At 39.9% G+C, this 15824-nt stretch overlaps 1 pseudogene across 1 annotated transcript; it reads left to right on the top strand.

The window, feature by feature from the left end:
* Nucleotides 1–13983: 13983 nt before the first annotated feature.
* LOC110307301 lies at nt 13984–15006 on the top strand (annotated as a pseudogene). Its single transcript, XR_002379375.2, has one exon. The product of XR_002379375.2 is annotated as a glyceraldehyde-3-phosphate dehydrogenase pseudogene (transcript).
* Nucleotides 15007–15824: the final 818 nt, after the last annotated feature.

Below are 15824 nucleotides of genomic sequence, written 5' to 3'. Positions count from 1 at the left end.
ATTTGGTTAGTTTATTTTTCTAGATAACATTTTTCAGAAAGAGCCCAAGCATGAATGGTAGTCTGGCTGAGAATGGAGACAGAGAATTTGGAAATGGTGTCTAGAATTTTTCAGTCATGGTGGCAAAGAACAAGGAGCAACATAGAAAAAGATCTTTTTGCATCTGTATATGTATATAATGGATCTCCTAGAGTCTAAACACAAACCTATATGTGCATAGGTATATATGTATATACATCTGTATATGTATGTAATGGATCTCCTGAAGTCTAACCACAAACATACACATGTTGCTAACATCCACCAAAGCACAGACACACAGGGAACAGTTGCTGACTGTCGAATACACAGAGTTCTTGCGGGTTCCACGAATTCAAGTGGGCCCTATAGGAGTACATACCTTGAGGCACATACCATTAGATATATGTGGAGAGCTTTTGGGGCCACTTGGTAGGAATTTGACATTGGGCCATGCATGACAAGAAAGTAAGCATGGGCAGGAATCTAATTATAGGCTAGAACAAAGAAGTAGGCTTCAAGCAAGAATCTGATTTTGGGCTAGGACAAGGAAGTAGGCTCAGCTATCTTGGCCATCCTGATAGGCCTTAGAAACAGTGACCACAGGGCTTGGTTTATTGCCTTACTTGTTCCTTGACTATTTGTGTTTATTGTCTTGCTTATTCCTCCACCTAGAACTGACCTTATTACTTTCATGTAATTAAAATTGTATAAAAGCAAATTGGGAAAAATAAACCTGCCTCAGCCCCAGAACCGGCTGTGGTCATGCTATAATGTTGTCTAATTCTCTTTTTTCTTTTAAATCTTCGCTCCTGCACTGGAGAATCTGTTGACTGACTGAGCTGGCTTGCTTAGATATGTGTATATCATGTAGACAAATCTATAGATGCTTTGGTAGGGCCTTCTTCCCACCCCCTCCAAAAATGCCTATAATCTAAACCTCCAGATCTCTGAATGTGGATGCCTTTGTAAGTTGCTCTAGGTGACATCATTTTGGAATTCCTGAGTGGGCTCTAACTTAAGACAAATATTCTTATGTGAAAGACAGAAAAGGGAAAGACACCGACAGAGCAGACCATGTGAAGACGAAGGCAGAGGTCACAGGTATACACCATCAGTAGCCAAGGATTAGGGAGAGCCCCCATGACAGCAGTTCTCAACCTGTGGGGGCTTGCAACTCTTTGAAGGTGGAACAACCCTTTTACAGAGTCACACATCAGATATCCTGCATTGACATGATTCAATGTAGCAAATTACAGCTATGAAGTAACAGTGAAATAATTTTATGATTGGGGGTCATCACAGCAGGAGGAACTGTATTAAATAGTTGCAGCAGATGGAAGGCTGGGAACCACTGCTCCAGAAGCTGAACTGACTCCACTGACTGAGCTGGCTTGGGCAGATATGTGTATATCATGTAGACAAATCTGTAGATACTTTGGTAGAGTCCTCTTCCCACCCCCTCCAAAAAATAAGTCAGTGGGTGTGTCTGAACCTCTACATCAAGCAGCCACTGCACCATAACTGGTTGGAAACTTGACTTCTGACTTGCAGAGCTCTGAAAGAGTAAGCTGCAGAATCTGAAGATTCTTAGGTATGCACGTGCTTATTTTGCCTCCTTTTATGTTTGCGGATAGTGAAACATTAAAAATATAGGTGGCTCTCCTCAAGTGCCAACTGTTCTTGGTTTTAGCCAGACATTCATTGCTTTCCCAGATATCTATGTCACATCTCAATGTGGTAGCCTACACAAACCCTCCATCTACATATCTTTCACCTTTATTCTTCTCTTATCAAAACCCTGACCCTATCTTTGCTGCTAATCAGTCTGAGGACAATCAATTTGATGCAATGCTGCATGACATTGCATGCAGGGTCTTTTCTTCATCTTTCCACTGTAGAAACTTGGGAGCTCTTTCAGAAAGCGCATGCATCTTTAGATGCATTGTACTAAGGTTCATACTCCTCACTTGTCTTCAACAACTGAGTGTTGGCTTCAGAAGAGCAACAGCTGCATCTTCACTTATCTTTAAAACCTTCATTGATCCCACCTAGTGATACTATGATCATAAAAATAATTGATCAATATTTGTTAAACGCAATCAAATTTCATATCAGGAGATGTTAATCTCAAAGAATTCTTCTATCTGTTCCCCCACAAGAACTATAGAGGATGTGAAAAGAAGTTATCTTTTCTGGATAGGAAAAAAAGTAGGTGGGGGCAAGGATCAATTGGGTAGATGGTTAACACTTTCCCAGTTGAATATAAAAAGATGACAACTGCATGTACTAATCAGACGAGCCAAAGGAAAATGGACAAGGGATTTAAAGTTCAAGAGGTTGTACAATTTGTCAAATTGTACAGCGTGTGGCAGCAGGGTTCTCTTTCTATTGGGCATATTCCACGTCATTCCTCCATTTGTCAATAAAACCCAGTCTTCACTGCACTGCATTTCAGCAATGCTCCCTCCAGTTCCCTTCTCCCCTCTCCGTACTCCAATTCAACCCCACATCCAGCATCTTTATGAAAAGTCTTCTCTTTAATTTCCCTTTCTCACAATTTTCCATGTACATAGGGGATTCCTGTTACAAAACTTGAATATGAGGTGCACAGAGGTGGGCAGAGAGCTGTTTTTTGCCAGATCCCATTAGTCACAGCCAAGGCTGGGGGAGAACGTTTTCATTTTTGTGAGTCACTGTTTATCTGTCTATAAATTTAGTAATGAAATGCCTGTGCCACAGGGATGTGAGGAAATTTCATTTTTGCTTATAAAATCCTCAGGGCATGTTTGGATACAAAATGCAATAACACCATAAAATATTGCCCTGATATTGCTACCTCCAAGCCTGGAACTCATTTCTGCATTATGAGAAGCAAAGAAGATTTATGGGAAAGATAAGGCGCCAGCTCCTCTCAAGTATTTAAATGAGGTTTTGCTTTAAATAGCCATTGTCTGCCAGTGTCATGATGTTTGAAACTGACAAAAAAGATTTGCCAGTAGATTCTAGAAACTTCCTGATTGCATTGATAGGGAAAAACTTAAGTAGAAATAAAATCAGTTAGAACTTCTTAAGCTTCACGATAAGGCCACTTTCTCTCATCATTAGTTTAAATGCTCAAAATAGATTTTTGCAGTATAGGTGTCATTAGTAGTGTGTGTGTGTGTGTGTGTGTGTGTGTGTGTTATTCTACAGACAAGGAAACTGAGGCTTATTCATACTGAAAAGAGTGGCAAAGGTTAGGGTTTCAAAGGCTTTGGATTTTCTACTAGTAGTCTATAATGACCAATTAGCACACCCCTGGAATCTGACACTCAGTCATAGTCTTCTATCTAGCAACTCCATATGAGTTTTAGCAAAGCAGTGAAAAAATAAATAGAGATAGAAAAAATATTCACGGTCCATGATACAAATGTCACTGGATGTCACTCCTGGCTTGGGATTAAGTACCTTGGGGAGATTTCTAGGCCTATTGTGTTATCACATGGAGATAACCAAGTTGATAACTGTGGACACTCTCAACTGGGAGAAAACCTGTAGTCTCTCCCTGGACTACGATCTTGAAGGAATTATAACCTATAAACTCCAGAAGTACAAACTGAATAGATGAATGGATGCCAGCGTGCCGACTCTTCCCAAACACAAACAAGCGCAAAGCCAAAGGAGAGGGATGGCTGCAGCATGAAGACACATTAGCACTGAAGAATAGAATGCCCAAGAGGTAAAGGCTTGGGGGGAAACTGCCTCTTGTCAGACCTGGGCAACTAGGAAATAACCATGTTACCCACACAACACAGAGAGGGAACCTGAAGTGTGTCCATCGAAGAAATTAAACCATTAGCCTCTGCATGCCAAGGCAGTAGTCTGAGATAATGCAAGTATGAGGCACAAGAGACAAAACAGAAAGAAGCCACAGCATGATCCCAGCTGTCTTACTCAGAGCAGCTACTAAAACTCCAGGGCATGTTCAATAAGAGAGTGGGGTGATGAAAGAGATCAATTCAGGAAACTTTCCAAGCACTGACTTTAGTGAGTTTTCCAACAAATGGGACCTGTTACTGCCAAAACCAGTCATTGCCTGAGAGAGAGAGAGAGAGAGAGAGAGAGAGAGAGAGAGAGAGAGAGAGAGAGAGAATAGTAGATACAACCAGCTAGCCACAGAAGGCATGTCTCTTCTGTTCATTCCTTAAGCACAAATTCTTCACACACAAATTTTTTTTTTAGACCTCTTTGTGTCTGTTTGGCCACGTGCTTGCTTCTTGAAAATAGGAAACAAATCACTGATATGTGATATTTCTTGTCCAAAAATGATAGTAAATAAAGATGTCTCTCACAGTCCACACCCTTTCTCTCCATCCTCCACCTAAACACATAGGATTCCAGTATCTTCGGGGGGAATGTGAAGATATTCATTGGAAGGGGAGAGAAGAGAAACACAAGTGGAAAATAAAAGTATCATTGTGTTGAAGCAACAGAAGGCTGCAGCTCCCTGATGACAGTAGTATAGGCAACTGTGGCATCTGGTCTCACAGATGGTTTCCAACTAGTCTTTCAATCCATCTACACCCGTGCTGAGTTTCCCTGGAGTCTGCTTCTCTTTCACTGTGTTAGCGTGAGTGCAACAATAACAAAAAAAAAAACCACCCAACACCATCCATTTGTAAAAAGGGGAAGGTTTATTTGGACTCAGGTGTTGAGGTTTTAGTCCATTACCACTTTGACCCATGGCCTTTGTGCCTGTGGTGAGGCAATATATCATGGTAGGAATGTGTGTTAGATGAGACTACTTACATCATGGCTTACAAAAAGAGTATACAAGGAAGACACAGATGAACATGTATAGGAGAAACCAGTGGGGTAAAACCCTCCAGATGGCTCCAGTAACATCAGACCTCCCACTTCTTAAAGATTCTAGAACTTTCCATTAGCACCACAAGTTGGAGACCTAGCTTGCAACACATGGACCTTTGCAGTATAATCCATAATGAAACCATAGTTGTGATTTCTCTAGAAGAGAAGAATGCAGGCAAAGAGAGATTGGAAGCCATCCATGGCTTGAGAAACCTTGCTGACAACTTCTGGGCATCTTTAAAAGTTCATTCTTGGGATTCTACCTCAGCAATCCCCAATATCCCTCACCAATCTGTGCTGTAAAAATCCCATACTCCACGGGGAGTCCATATGTAGGTGCCTTGGTTAACTGCCCAAGCTGAGCACCCAATCAACAGCCAACATTGTCCTCCAGCTGTGTGAGGGAGCCACCCTCATCCTGCAAAACCACCAAGGCTCACGATGACTGCCAGTGTCACAGCACCCCAGTCACTAGTATCTCCCCTGGCACAGAACAACCCAGTAAACCCAGTGAACAGTAGAGAAGAGAAATTGCCTTAAGCCCATGATCTTTGAGAAGGTTTTATGATGCAGGGATAGGAAAGAAACTCTGATATAACACAGCAAGGAAGTCAATCTGAGAAATGAGACATAAGAAAAAAAGACCAAAAATGGACAGTCCCGGGGGAGAGTGGGAAAGCAGATACAAGGAATAGCTGGTCATGGCTGGGGAAAGACTGGGGATTTCCACTGGCAGAAAGCACTCTGGACTTGGTGCATGATCTCACATATTTGAACATTGAGAAAAACATATCTGATAGCCTCTAACCCTGGACGGCAAAATAATATTTTCGTATACAAGCAAATAAATAAAAATGTATTAATCCCAAGGAAATTAAAAACCAAGTAAGAAAGAAAAATACAGTGAGTGTATACAATCTAGTTAGTTCATCATAAAATTTTGCATAATTAAAATCAGGTTAATGCTGATGGATAAGCAATACTGATAAGCAAGATGCAGAGGGTGTGGGAGGAAACAAAAGAACATAGCTACAGCAAAACTATTGTCAACACACACATAGGCATTCAGTAGATATTATCAAAAGCTAATAAATCCACAAATAGCCTTGACTATACATTACTTGGAATTATAAAGGCCAACATCAGAGAAAAAGTATATGTTGAAAAAAGAACAGAAAGTCTTGGAGAAAAGGAACTAGGTATCAGGAGGAAAGGCTTGGTGGTGCCACTGTTGGGAGGGTGGCCTGTGCTCTGTAAGTCCAGGATGAGTGACACACAGTCCCTATGCTGCACTGCCTGTCCATAATCCAGCACTACCACTGCAGAATCTTTGAACTTTTATATGCAAATAATCATCCATGAACCCAGAGTCCCATCTGGACGGTAGTAACAGCAAGCTGCCATTATCAATTAAGTTAACATATATAAGGCATTTAGAACCATACCAAGCACTCTGTGTGTATGCACATGTGTGTATGCACCTACACGCACAACATACTCTGACAATGTTGTCTTTGCCAAGTTTGATTTTAACACATGAATAAAAATTGCTTGGATGAAAATAAAACCTAGGGTAGGGAGGGTATGCAGAGATGCCCAGTTAGTAAAAATGCTTGGAACGCTACTACAAGAATCTGAATTTGGATACTAAGTACCTACATCAGTGCCAGGGCCACGGGTATTGCCTGTAACTCCAGTGCTCCAAAAGCAGAGATGTATGGGCACCTGAAGCTAACTTGTCAACAACTCTAATCAATGCAGTGACATTCAGGTTCAGTGAACTGCATTACCCAGCTATAGAACATCTGTCAACAAAAAGAACATATGCATTGAATAAATACATGTGTGATAAGGAAAGGGCAAATGCATTAGGTTTGGCTTTTCAAGGGAAAGAACATTTTAGCAAGAAAAGATGATGTGCTATCAAAATCTGTGGTCAGAGGAGACACAAGAAACTAATGGAGCTTTGAGACAAGGAAGACTCCGCTCTTATTAGATGCCCGAAGCCCTGAAATGGATGACAGGAGGAGGCACTAAGTCAATTCTTGAAGAGTTTAAAGGTGCTCATACCCACGGACATGTCAACTTCCTACAGTTCTGACAAAAGGATAGCAAGAGACCATAGGGCTTGCTGCTTTCAGAATCCATGATTCATGAATGTGAACACGAACATTTCACCTGGTGGGGATTTGGCCTTCACAGGGTATCTGCCAGCATCGATCCTGTCAGGAGCTAGAAATACAACTACCCTGTTCCCTAGGAGGCAATGTTCTTGTCAGCCATCCAAGACCTTCTGTCCAAGCCCCAGCATGCACCTGGTTTCCTGTCACTCCTCATCTCCTCTCCAGTTCGACTCAATGTTCTCATCCTGGACTATGTTTCCATGACTTCTCCGACTTGGCTCTGTCTTCTATGGCCTCCCACCAGGCACCGATACTATGGCACTGTTCCACGGCTGACTGATACTTGAGGGTGAGGCCTTTGCATCTCAACTAGTGGCCAAGTCATGGAAGGTGAAATGAGGGGAATAATTTAGTCAGCAGTAAGACAAGCAAGGCCTTTTGAAAACCATTACCTTAGATGGGAAGCAAGGGAACTGACATAGAATTTAAAAGTCCTATGAATATCACTGTTTAGAAACAGAAGGAAACTCAAGGGGCCCAGTCCAACTTCCAGTTCATCAATAATTCTGTCTCCACAAACTCTGTTCCTTCTTTATTCTCCACTTGTATCCCTCAACTCCAGCAGAGTTAATGCAGTCACCAATTTGGGCATTTTCCACTCAATGTTAACTAACCATAGATATACTAAAGTTCATGAGCAGGGACATGGATATCTCCTCATTTCCCTTTCTCTCGGTGTGTTGATGTGTGTTTATGTTCAGGGTCTGAGACTCAGACTGTAAACCTAGATCATGGAGGGAAGTCTGGACTTTCTGATCAAAACAATGAATATTATTCCTATGATGTTAAGAGTAGGCCACTTTCAGGACTTGGGATGGTAGAAAAGATGATGAAATTGGTGTGAACCATGGTATAGCAGTGATGTTTGCAAGCCCCTCCATGCAGTATGTTCAGAGGAGCAGTTCCATTGGAGGTAAAGGCTGAGTACCTAAGAAAGTGCAGAGAAGGATACATGTTTGGTATGTACACAGAACACTATTGCTTGTAAAGTGATATCAAAACCAAGAGAAAGAAACCTTGTTTTGAAACTGGATTTCTTTTGATATTAGGAAAGAAGAAAGGTTAGCTCAATGGTAGAGAACTTTCCTAACATGTGTGATGCCCTCGACTGGATCTCTAGCACCAAAAACAAAAGACAGAATGGCCATTCCAAAACTACTATCAGCCACACCTATCATAAAGGAAAAAAAAAGATGAAATAGAAATAATAGAAAAAAACAAAGATGAAATAGAAAAATGAAACAGGGAGAAATAGTTAAAGATAGTATAGCAGCCTGAAGAAAGACGGGTAACAAGATATAAATAGAGTACCAGAAACACACACATTGCTGTGAAAGAAAAAAAAATGACAGGAAGTAGAGTTTCTAGTGTCATTATACCAGAATAAGACAGATAAAATCAACATAGCTGAAAGGCCGAGAAAGACACCATTTGGGAGACAAAGAAATAAGGATAAATTATTTTGCTCTGAGTCCCCAAAAACTCAGACTACAGAAGCAACTATGCTTTTTCAATTAAGATATCTATGGAGAGAGATCCTGACACACCTATCTTAAAGACTTGGCACTGGAATTATTCATTCATGATTGAATAATAAATAAATAATAAATATAGTGCCTAATTTAATTAATGTCTGTGTGGTGGTTTGAATGGAAATGGTTCATAAATTTCAGTGCTTGGTCCCAATGATTAAGAAAGACACTATGACATTGTCTGGTCTAATCTGAACAAATAAATGCATGTGCACACATACAATCTATACGTGTATGGACACATACAGCAGTCTGTACATGTATGCACACATACAAAAATTTTAGAAAATGATTTTAAATCAGATTGGTGTGAAGGAGGAATTCTTGATTGTCTAGGCACTGACTCTGTGGGATAAGTTCAAGGAAATGAACTTGAAGATAGATACTATGGTGTATTTTCTGCCAAAACAAAAAGTAGGTTATTAACAATTTCTTCACGTATGTATGTATGAAAGCCAGCATGTAGGAAAAGACTTGGCACAAACTCCTTACACTAGGTTCCTTTGAAAAAACAAGAAATGATGGGGGTTTAAACCTTATAAATATGGTGGTGGAACAGTTTGAGAAGAACTGGGAGGTGTGTAGACTTTTTGAAGGAGAAGTTACTGGGGACAGGCTCTGAGGTTTCAAATGACTCATGAAATTTTTAATTAGGTCTCTGTCTCTCTGTCTTCTCTGTCCTCTCTGTCTCTCTATCTCTTTCTGTGTCTCTCTCTGTGTCTCTGTCTCTGTCTGTCTGTCTGTCTCTCTCTGTCTCTTTGTGTGTGTGTGTGTCTCTCTCTCTCTCTCTGTGTGTGTGTGTGTGTGTCTGTGTGTGTGTGTGTGTGTGTGTGTGTGTGTGTGTGTGTGTGTTTTAAATCAAGAAATCAAGATGTGAACTCTCAGCTGTTCCTTTGTTCTGCCATCAGAGACTCTGACCCTTTGAGACTATAAGCCAAATTAAAAGCTTTCTTTATAAGTTGCTTTGGTCATGATGTTTGATCATGGCAACAGAAAAATCAATAAGGTAGTATGTTAAATAATTGTGATATCCGGGGTTCAAATTTTAATTTCTGAATTCCCTATACTAAAGGTTAACACTATGTGATACTAAAACCTGGAGTGAAATTAAAATTTTGTATTATTAATTCTGAAAGAATTTGCAAACTGGTATTATTCTATATCTTATCATATATTATATATAAAGGGCATATTTAAGTCTAACAGTAACCTAAAACATTTCTGACATTTATATAATACTCTATGTCATTTTTAGGTAAGGAGAAGTAAAGCCTAAGCTTAGCCCCTAGGGTAATTGAAGTCAATTTTAAGCACTAGACATTTGGGTAGAATTCACATGCAAATTATAGGTGCTAATCACTTTGTTAAATACTATTTCAAGTATTTGTTCTAGCTAAGAGTTATCTACCAAACATCCCAGGACAGAATAGCATTGCTCATTTTCAGAGATTTAAATCCCCCATGGGTATGTCTTAGGGCAGCATAATAGTGGGAAAAGCTGTATTCAACTCTCTAAAAATATATGGATTGGAATACTTCACTGTAATTCCCATAATAATATCTCCTGCCAACACAGAGAATGGCCCATTAAATTCACAACAGTTCAGAGAGAAAATGCATTTAACACTACCAAGTAGAATGTTGTTAAAAAATTATTCTAACACATTGAGTCCTCCTCCCATAAGGATATACTGTATAAAGTCTCCTTTGCAATGTAACACCTTCAACCAATGGAAAGAAAACTGGGTTTTTATACAGAACACATTTACAAGATTTAAATTCCCCCATCATTTCTTGATTTTTCAAAGAAATCTAAAATAAGAATTTTTGTGCCAAGAAATTTTCTACATGCTAGATTTCATGCCTACTTGAAGAAATGGTTAGTGACCTGCTTCTTTGGCAGAAAACACCCCATAGTATCTAACTTCAAGTTCCTTCCTTGAACTTATCCAACAGCTTCAGTGTCTAGACAATCAAACATTCTTTCTTTACACTAGTCTTTTTTTTTTAAAAGATGTCATTTTCTAAAATTTCTGTATGTATGCATACATGTACGGATTGTTGTATTTGTGCACATGTACATGGGTGGGTACACTTGCTCATATATTTATTTGTTCACATATGGAATCCAGATGATGTCATATGTCTTTCTAAACCATGCTCCACCTTATATTTGGCACAGGCTTTCCCAGTGAACCTGACACAAACCATTCCTGAAGATTTGCTGGCCATCAAGGTCTTGGGTCCCAAACAGAAACTATGTTAACATAAATCTACTCAGTAAAGACAAATATTCAAAGCTGCCATTAGGTCAATGCAGGAACCCTCAGATTTTACAGCATAGAGCTTGCTCGGCCTTAGGGGGTATATATGTATTTTTTTAATTAAAAATTCTGAAATACTTAAAATAAGCACTGAACTTTGTAAAGAACCATTAGTTTATTTCTAGAAAGCTAATTACTTCATTGTTCTGTAAGTACAGATCTAAAAATTTGACATCATTTTCAAATATTCAACAATTCAAATAATTGAAAATGACACAATTTTTAAATCCCAACCAGCTCAGAGTAAAATACTATGAAGAATAATAAATATTGTTGTTTGTACCATTATAAGTTAGCCCATGAACTATTATAACCCCTGTAACAGCATACACACTTAAGCTAACTGTGACTTTGCCAATCATGTATAATTGATTATTTAGAAAAGACTGGTCACATACCAACTGCAAATGCTTCATTATAGCAAGCCCTTCACTTACTAAAGCAAAAACTTTAAGTAATAATATCAATATCTATATGGTAGCATTCTTGAATTTATTGGTGTGTTTCATCAGATATTATGGTTGTTGCTTTATTTTTATTTAGATTTTAGGAGCTTCCTGTGCTAGATTGTCACTGAGTTGAGTGACATTTGTCAAATGCTACATTACACAAATGTGGCATTCATCTTTACGATAAATATGATACATGCATCATAAGCCACCAGAGCACTGGACATAAAGGCTGACTTACACTGTGTCCATCTCAGCTGAGAAACTTACCGCGAGTAAAGAAGAATGAAGGAATAAGCAATGGGGAAGGATTAACTTCCAGAGTTTTAATATATTTGACTCAATATTTAAAGACGAGCCACTTCTGGAACTGAAGACAGCAAAGGAGCAAGAGAAAGTAATGGCCCCTCTAGCCACAATATCACCATGCAAGGGTTTCATCTACATGTAGAGCTGTAGTTCATACAAATACCCACAGTGCAAACTGTTTAAATAGATTTTGGCATGCTTTCTTTTCTATGCTTTTTTTTTCCACTTGATACCTGATCTTAGTGCTCAGTGGGGATAAAAATTTAAGTAGTTTCCCAACCTCTCTCTTTCTCCTCCAAAGCTCAGCTCTTTACTCTCTATTCCAATTAGAATATAACCAGTCAATTAAAGTGACAAAAGATTTGCATTTTTGTATCTGTATGTCCAAACTTGTTCACTATGGCTCTGAAACAGGTCTGGGCCAGAAGGGTTGGCACACATCACAATGAAAGCATTGCTATGGAAACAGGTAGCATATTTTTCCATCTTCCTCCCTCCCTCTGAACTTTCTTCCAGAATTAGGTTAGAGGACAAGAAACTTTTCCTAAGAAGTTTTACCACCAATCATTCTCTTGATTTTGGCCAGTCATACTAGTGGGACCCACATCCATTTTTATGAAATCACTAAATAAAGGCACTATTTAGTGCCTGACTGTGTATACAATTAAACCTTGATATTTCTATCAGACAGGCATGCTACTACTGAAACCATCTCCTGTAAATGGAGACAGCTCTAACTTAACACTACTGTTTAAGATGTCTTAATGGCACTTCCTTCTTGATTCAAGAAGGAGCCTTGGAAAATCAATTAAAGTTACCTTACTTCTCTGTCCTGTTATTCCTGGTGACTGCAAAGATATAAACAAAAGAAATTACAAAAAAAGTGATAAGAATTAAAAAACAGGAGAATTAAGGGAGAAGTTAGGTAAAGGACGATGAAGAACTAACTTAACTAAAGGAAAAAGGCATTGATAAATAATTTTTAATATTTAGCCTATTTGGTTATAAGAGTATAAATTTAAAACACAAGATAAATATTTATAATTATTAATTAATAAAAACATTTCAAAGTTTTATTTAGCTTACTAGCTGCCTGAATCTCCCCAAGCAGTGATTCCTGGTTACTGGTAAAAAATAATGTCCATTTTCAACCCCCCATAAGAAAACATGACACATGTGACATGTAAATGTTTCAGCCCTTTTGACTCACTTACATCATTCTATAAGTTTACTACAAAAACAAGGTCTCAAAAATGAAATAAATATACATGTGCTAAGTAATAAATCACAATCAATATAGACATCTAGAAATAAGATTTGAGGTAAAACTCTGCACATGTATATGTGTAATCAACCCATGACACAACCACTGTAGAGAACACCAATTCTTGTGTGCTATGGAAACAAGTAGGTAATACAATAATGAATAGAGAAAAGCTGCAGTGGTTGGTTCTGTCATCATTTGCCACTATTTGTGAATCAGACATAATATGTCATCATTAAAAAAAAAAGAACTTTAAATACAGAGATGTTGGAGCACACATAGAGGAGTCAGTGGATCCAGAAAAGCTCACTAGATGTTTCTTAGCCAGGATACTGTTATACTGCAGAATCAGTCTTATGGTGTGAGAGATATAATATGATGACAAAAAGCAACATAGGAAAGGAAAGGGTTTATTTGGCTTACATTTCCAAGTCACAGTCCATCATTGGGAGGAAGTCAGGGCAGAAACTGGGGCAAAAGCCATGGAGGATTCTGCTTGCTGTCTTGCTGTCTGGCTCATGCCTAGCTAGCTTTTGTATTTGAGGACCTGATCAGGAACAGTGCTTCCTATTGTTGTCTGGGCTTTTGTGCATCAAGACAATGCCCCACAGACAAGTCCCAAAGGCCAACCTGATCTAGGCAATTTCTCAATCTAGGCTTTCCACTGTGGTCTGTGTTAATTGTATGACAATTAAAGAGACATAGTTCAAAGGAAATCCTTTTAAAATACCAACAACCCTTTAAGCTGCAATGACCTTTGATACTTCCTCAAACTCCTGGTAGCCAAAGAAATGAGAACTAATATAATGGGATATTTTTAACCTATGTAAATAACCACAATTTAAAACAGTATAAGGCTTGTATCTGAAAATGAGGTAATGCATGGTTAATTCTAGATATAGCAGGATGAATAGCATACAATAGTGGGGGGAGGGGAGTAAGCCTCAAAAGACATTGATATTCCCTCAAAGAAAAATCCTGGCTCTCTGCTCCTGCCTGTTCCAGAGACAGCCGCATCTTCATGTGCAGTGCCAGCCTCTACCCGTAGACAAAATGGTGAAGGTCGGTGTGAACCGATTTGGCCGTATTGGGCACCTGGTCACCAGGGCTGCCATCTGCTCTCCACATGGCAAAGTGGAGATTGTTGCTATCAATGACCCCTTCATTGACCTCAACTACATGGTCTACAGGTTCCAGTATGACTCCACCCATGGCAAATTCAACGGCACAGTCAAGGCCGAGAATGGGAAACCTGTCATCAATGGGAAGCCCATCACCATCTTCCAGGAGAAAGACCCTGCTAACATCAAGTGGGGTGAGGCCGGTGCTGAGTATGTCGTGGAGTCTACAGGTGTCTTTTCCACCATGGAGAAGGCCGGGGCCCACTTGAAAGATGGAGCCTAAAAGGTCATCATCTCCACCCCTTCTGCCGATGCCCGCATGTTTGTGATGGGTGTGAACCACGAAAAATATGACAACTCACTCAAGATTGTCAGCAATTCATCCTGCACCACCAACTGCTTAGCCCCCCCTGGCCAAGGTCATCCATGACAACTTTGGCATCATGGAAGGGCTCATGACCACAGTCCATGCCATCACTGCCACTCAGAAGACCGTGGATGGCCCCTCGGAAAGCTGTGGCGTGATGGCCGTGGGGCTGCCCAGAACATCATCCCTGCATCCAATGGTGCTGCCAAGGCTGTGCACAAGGTCATCCCAGAGCTGAACAGGAAGCTCACTGGCATGGCCTTCTGTCTTCCTATCCCCAATGTGTCAGTCGTGGATCTGACATGCTGCCTGGAGAAACCTGGCAAGTATGATGATATCAAGAATGTGGTGAAGCAGGCATCTGAGGGTCCACTGAAGGGCATCTTGGGCTACACTGAGGACCAAGTTGTCTCCTGCGACTTCAACAGTAACTCCCACTCTTCCACCTTCAATGCCGGGGCTGGCATTGCTCTCAATGACAACTTTGTCAAGCTCATTTCCTGGTAAGACAATGAATACGGCTACAGCAACAGGGTGGTAGACCTCATGGCCTACATGGCCTCCAAGGAGTAAGAAACCCTGGACCACCTACCCCAGCAAGGACACTGAGGGCAAGAGAGAGGCTCTCAGTTGCTGAGGAATCCCTATCCCAACTAAGCCCCCAACACTGAGCATCTCCCTCACAATTTCCACCCCAGACCACCATAATAACAGGAGGGGCCTAGGGAGCCCTCTCTACTCTCTTGAATACCATCAATAAAGTTTGCTGCACCCACAAAAAAAATCCCTAAATTCATTTAAGCATGTCTTTAGCATAAGACCTAGCTTTATCAGTCATTCAACATTGAGAAAAACTGAACACAACCTCCATACCCCACAGCCAGGTAGTGCGTGTGCAAACTGTAGGCTGTACACTCAACAGCATAGAACACTGTCACTAAAAAGGATGCTCACAGATGTGCTAATAGAACAAGAGGGAATGCATATGCCAGAGTTCCAACTGGAAGCAGGTGCATAAAGTACACAGACAGCATCCTTACAATCTGCTTTAAACACATTGTGTGCATCAAACAGACCAGACAGAAGCACATTGGAATTATATCCAGTTACATTTGTGTGAGAGTATTACAAGTATTTTTTTTTCATTTTTTCATTCTTTTTTTTAAAAGATATTTTCTATCTTTTGATTTTAACTTAATAAATATTCTAATTAGTTAATTTCTTGTGATCCTTAAATTATTAATATAGCAAGAATAATTGTTTCTCAGAAAACCTAAGGGACAAAATGAATGAAATATTCAGCACCTTGCAAGCAGTATAAAATAAGCTTAAAGCAGCACTCGGGAGGCAGAGGCAGGCTGATTTCTGAGTTCGAGGCCAGCCTGGTCTACAAAGTGAGTTCCAGG

Source organism: Mus caroli, chromosome 12 (assembly GCF_900094665.2).
Source record: "Mus caroli chromosome 12, CAROLI_EIJ_v1.1, whole genome shotgun sequence".
NCBI lineage: Eukaryota > Metazoa > Chordata > Mammalia > Rodentia > Muridae > Mus > Mus caroli.
The sequence above is the reverse complement of the archived record's forward strand: the minus strand, read 5'-3'. Positions and strand labels throughout refer to the sequence as shown.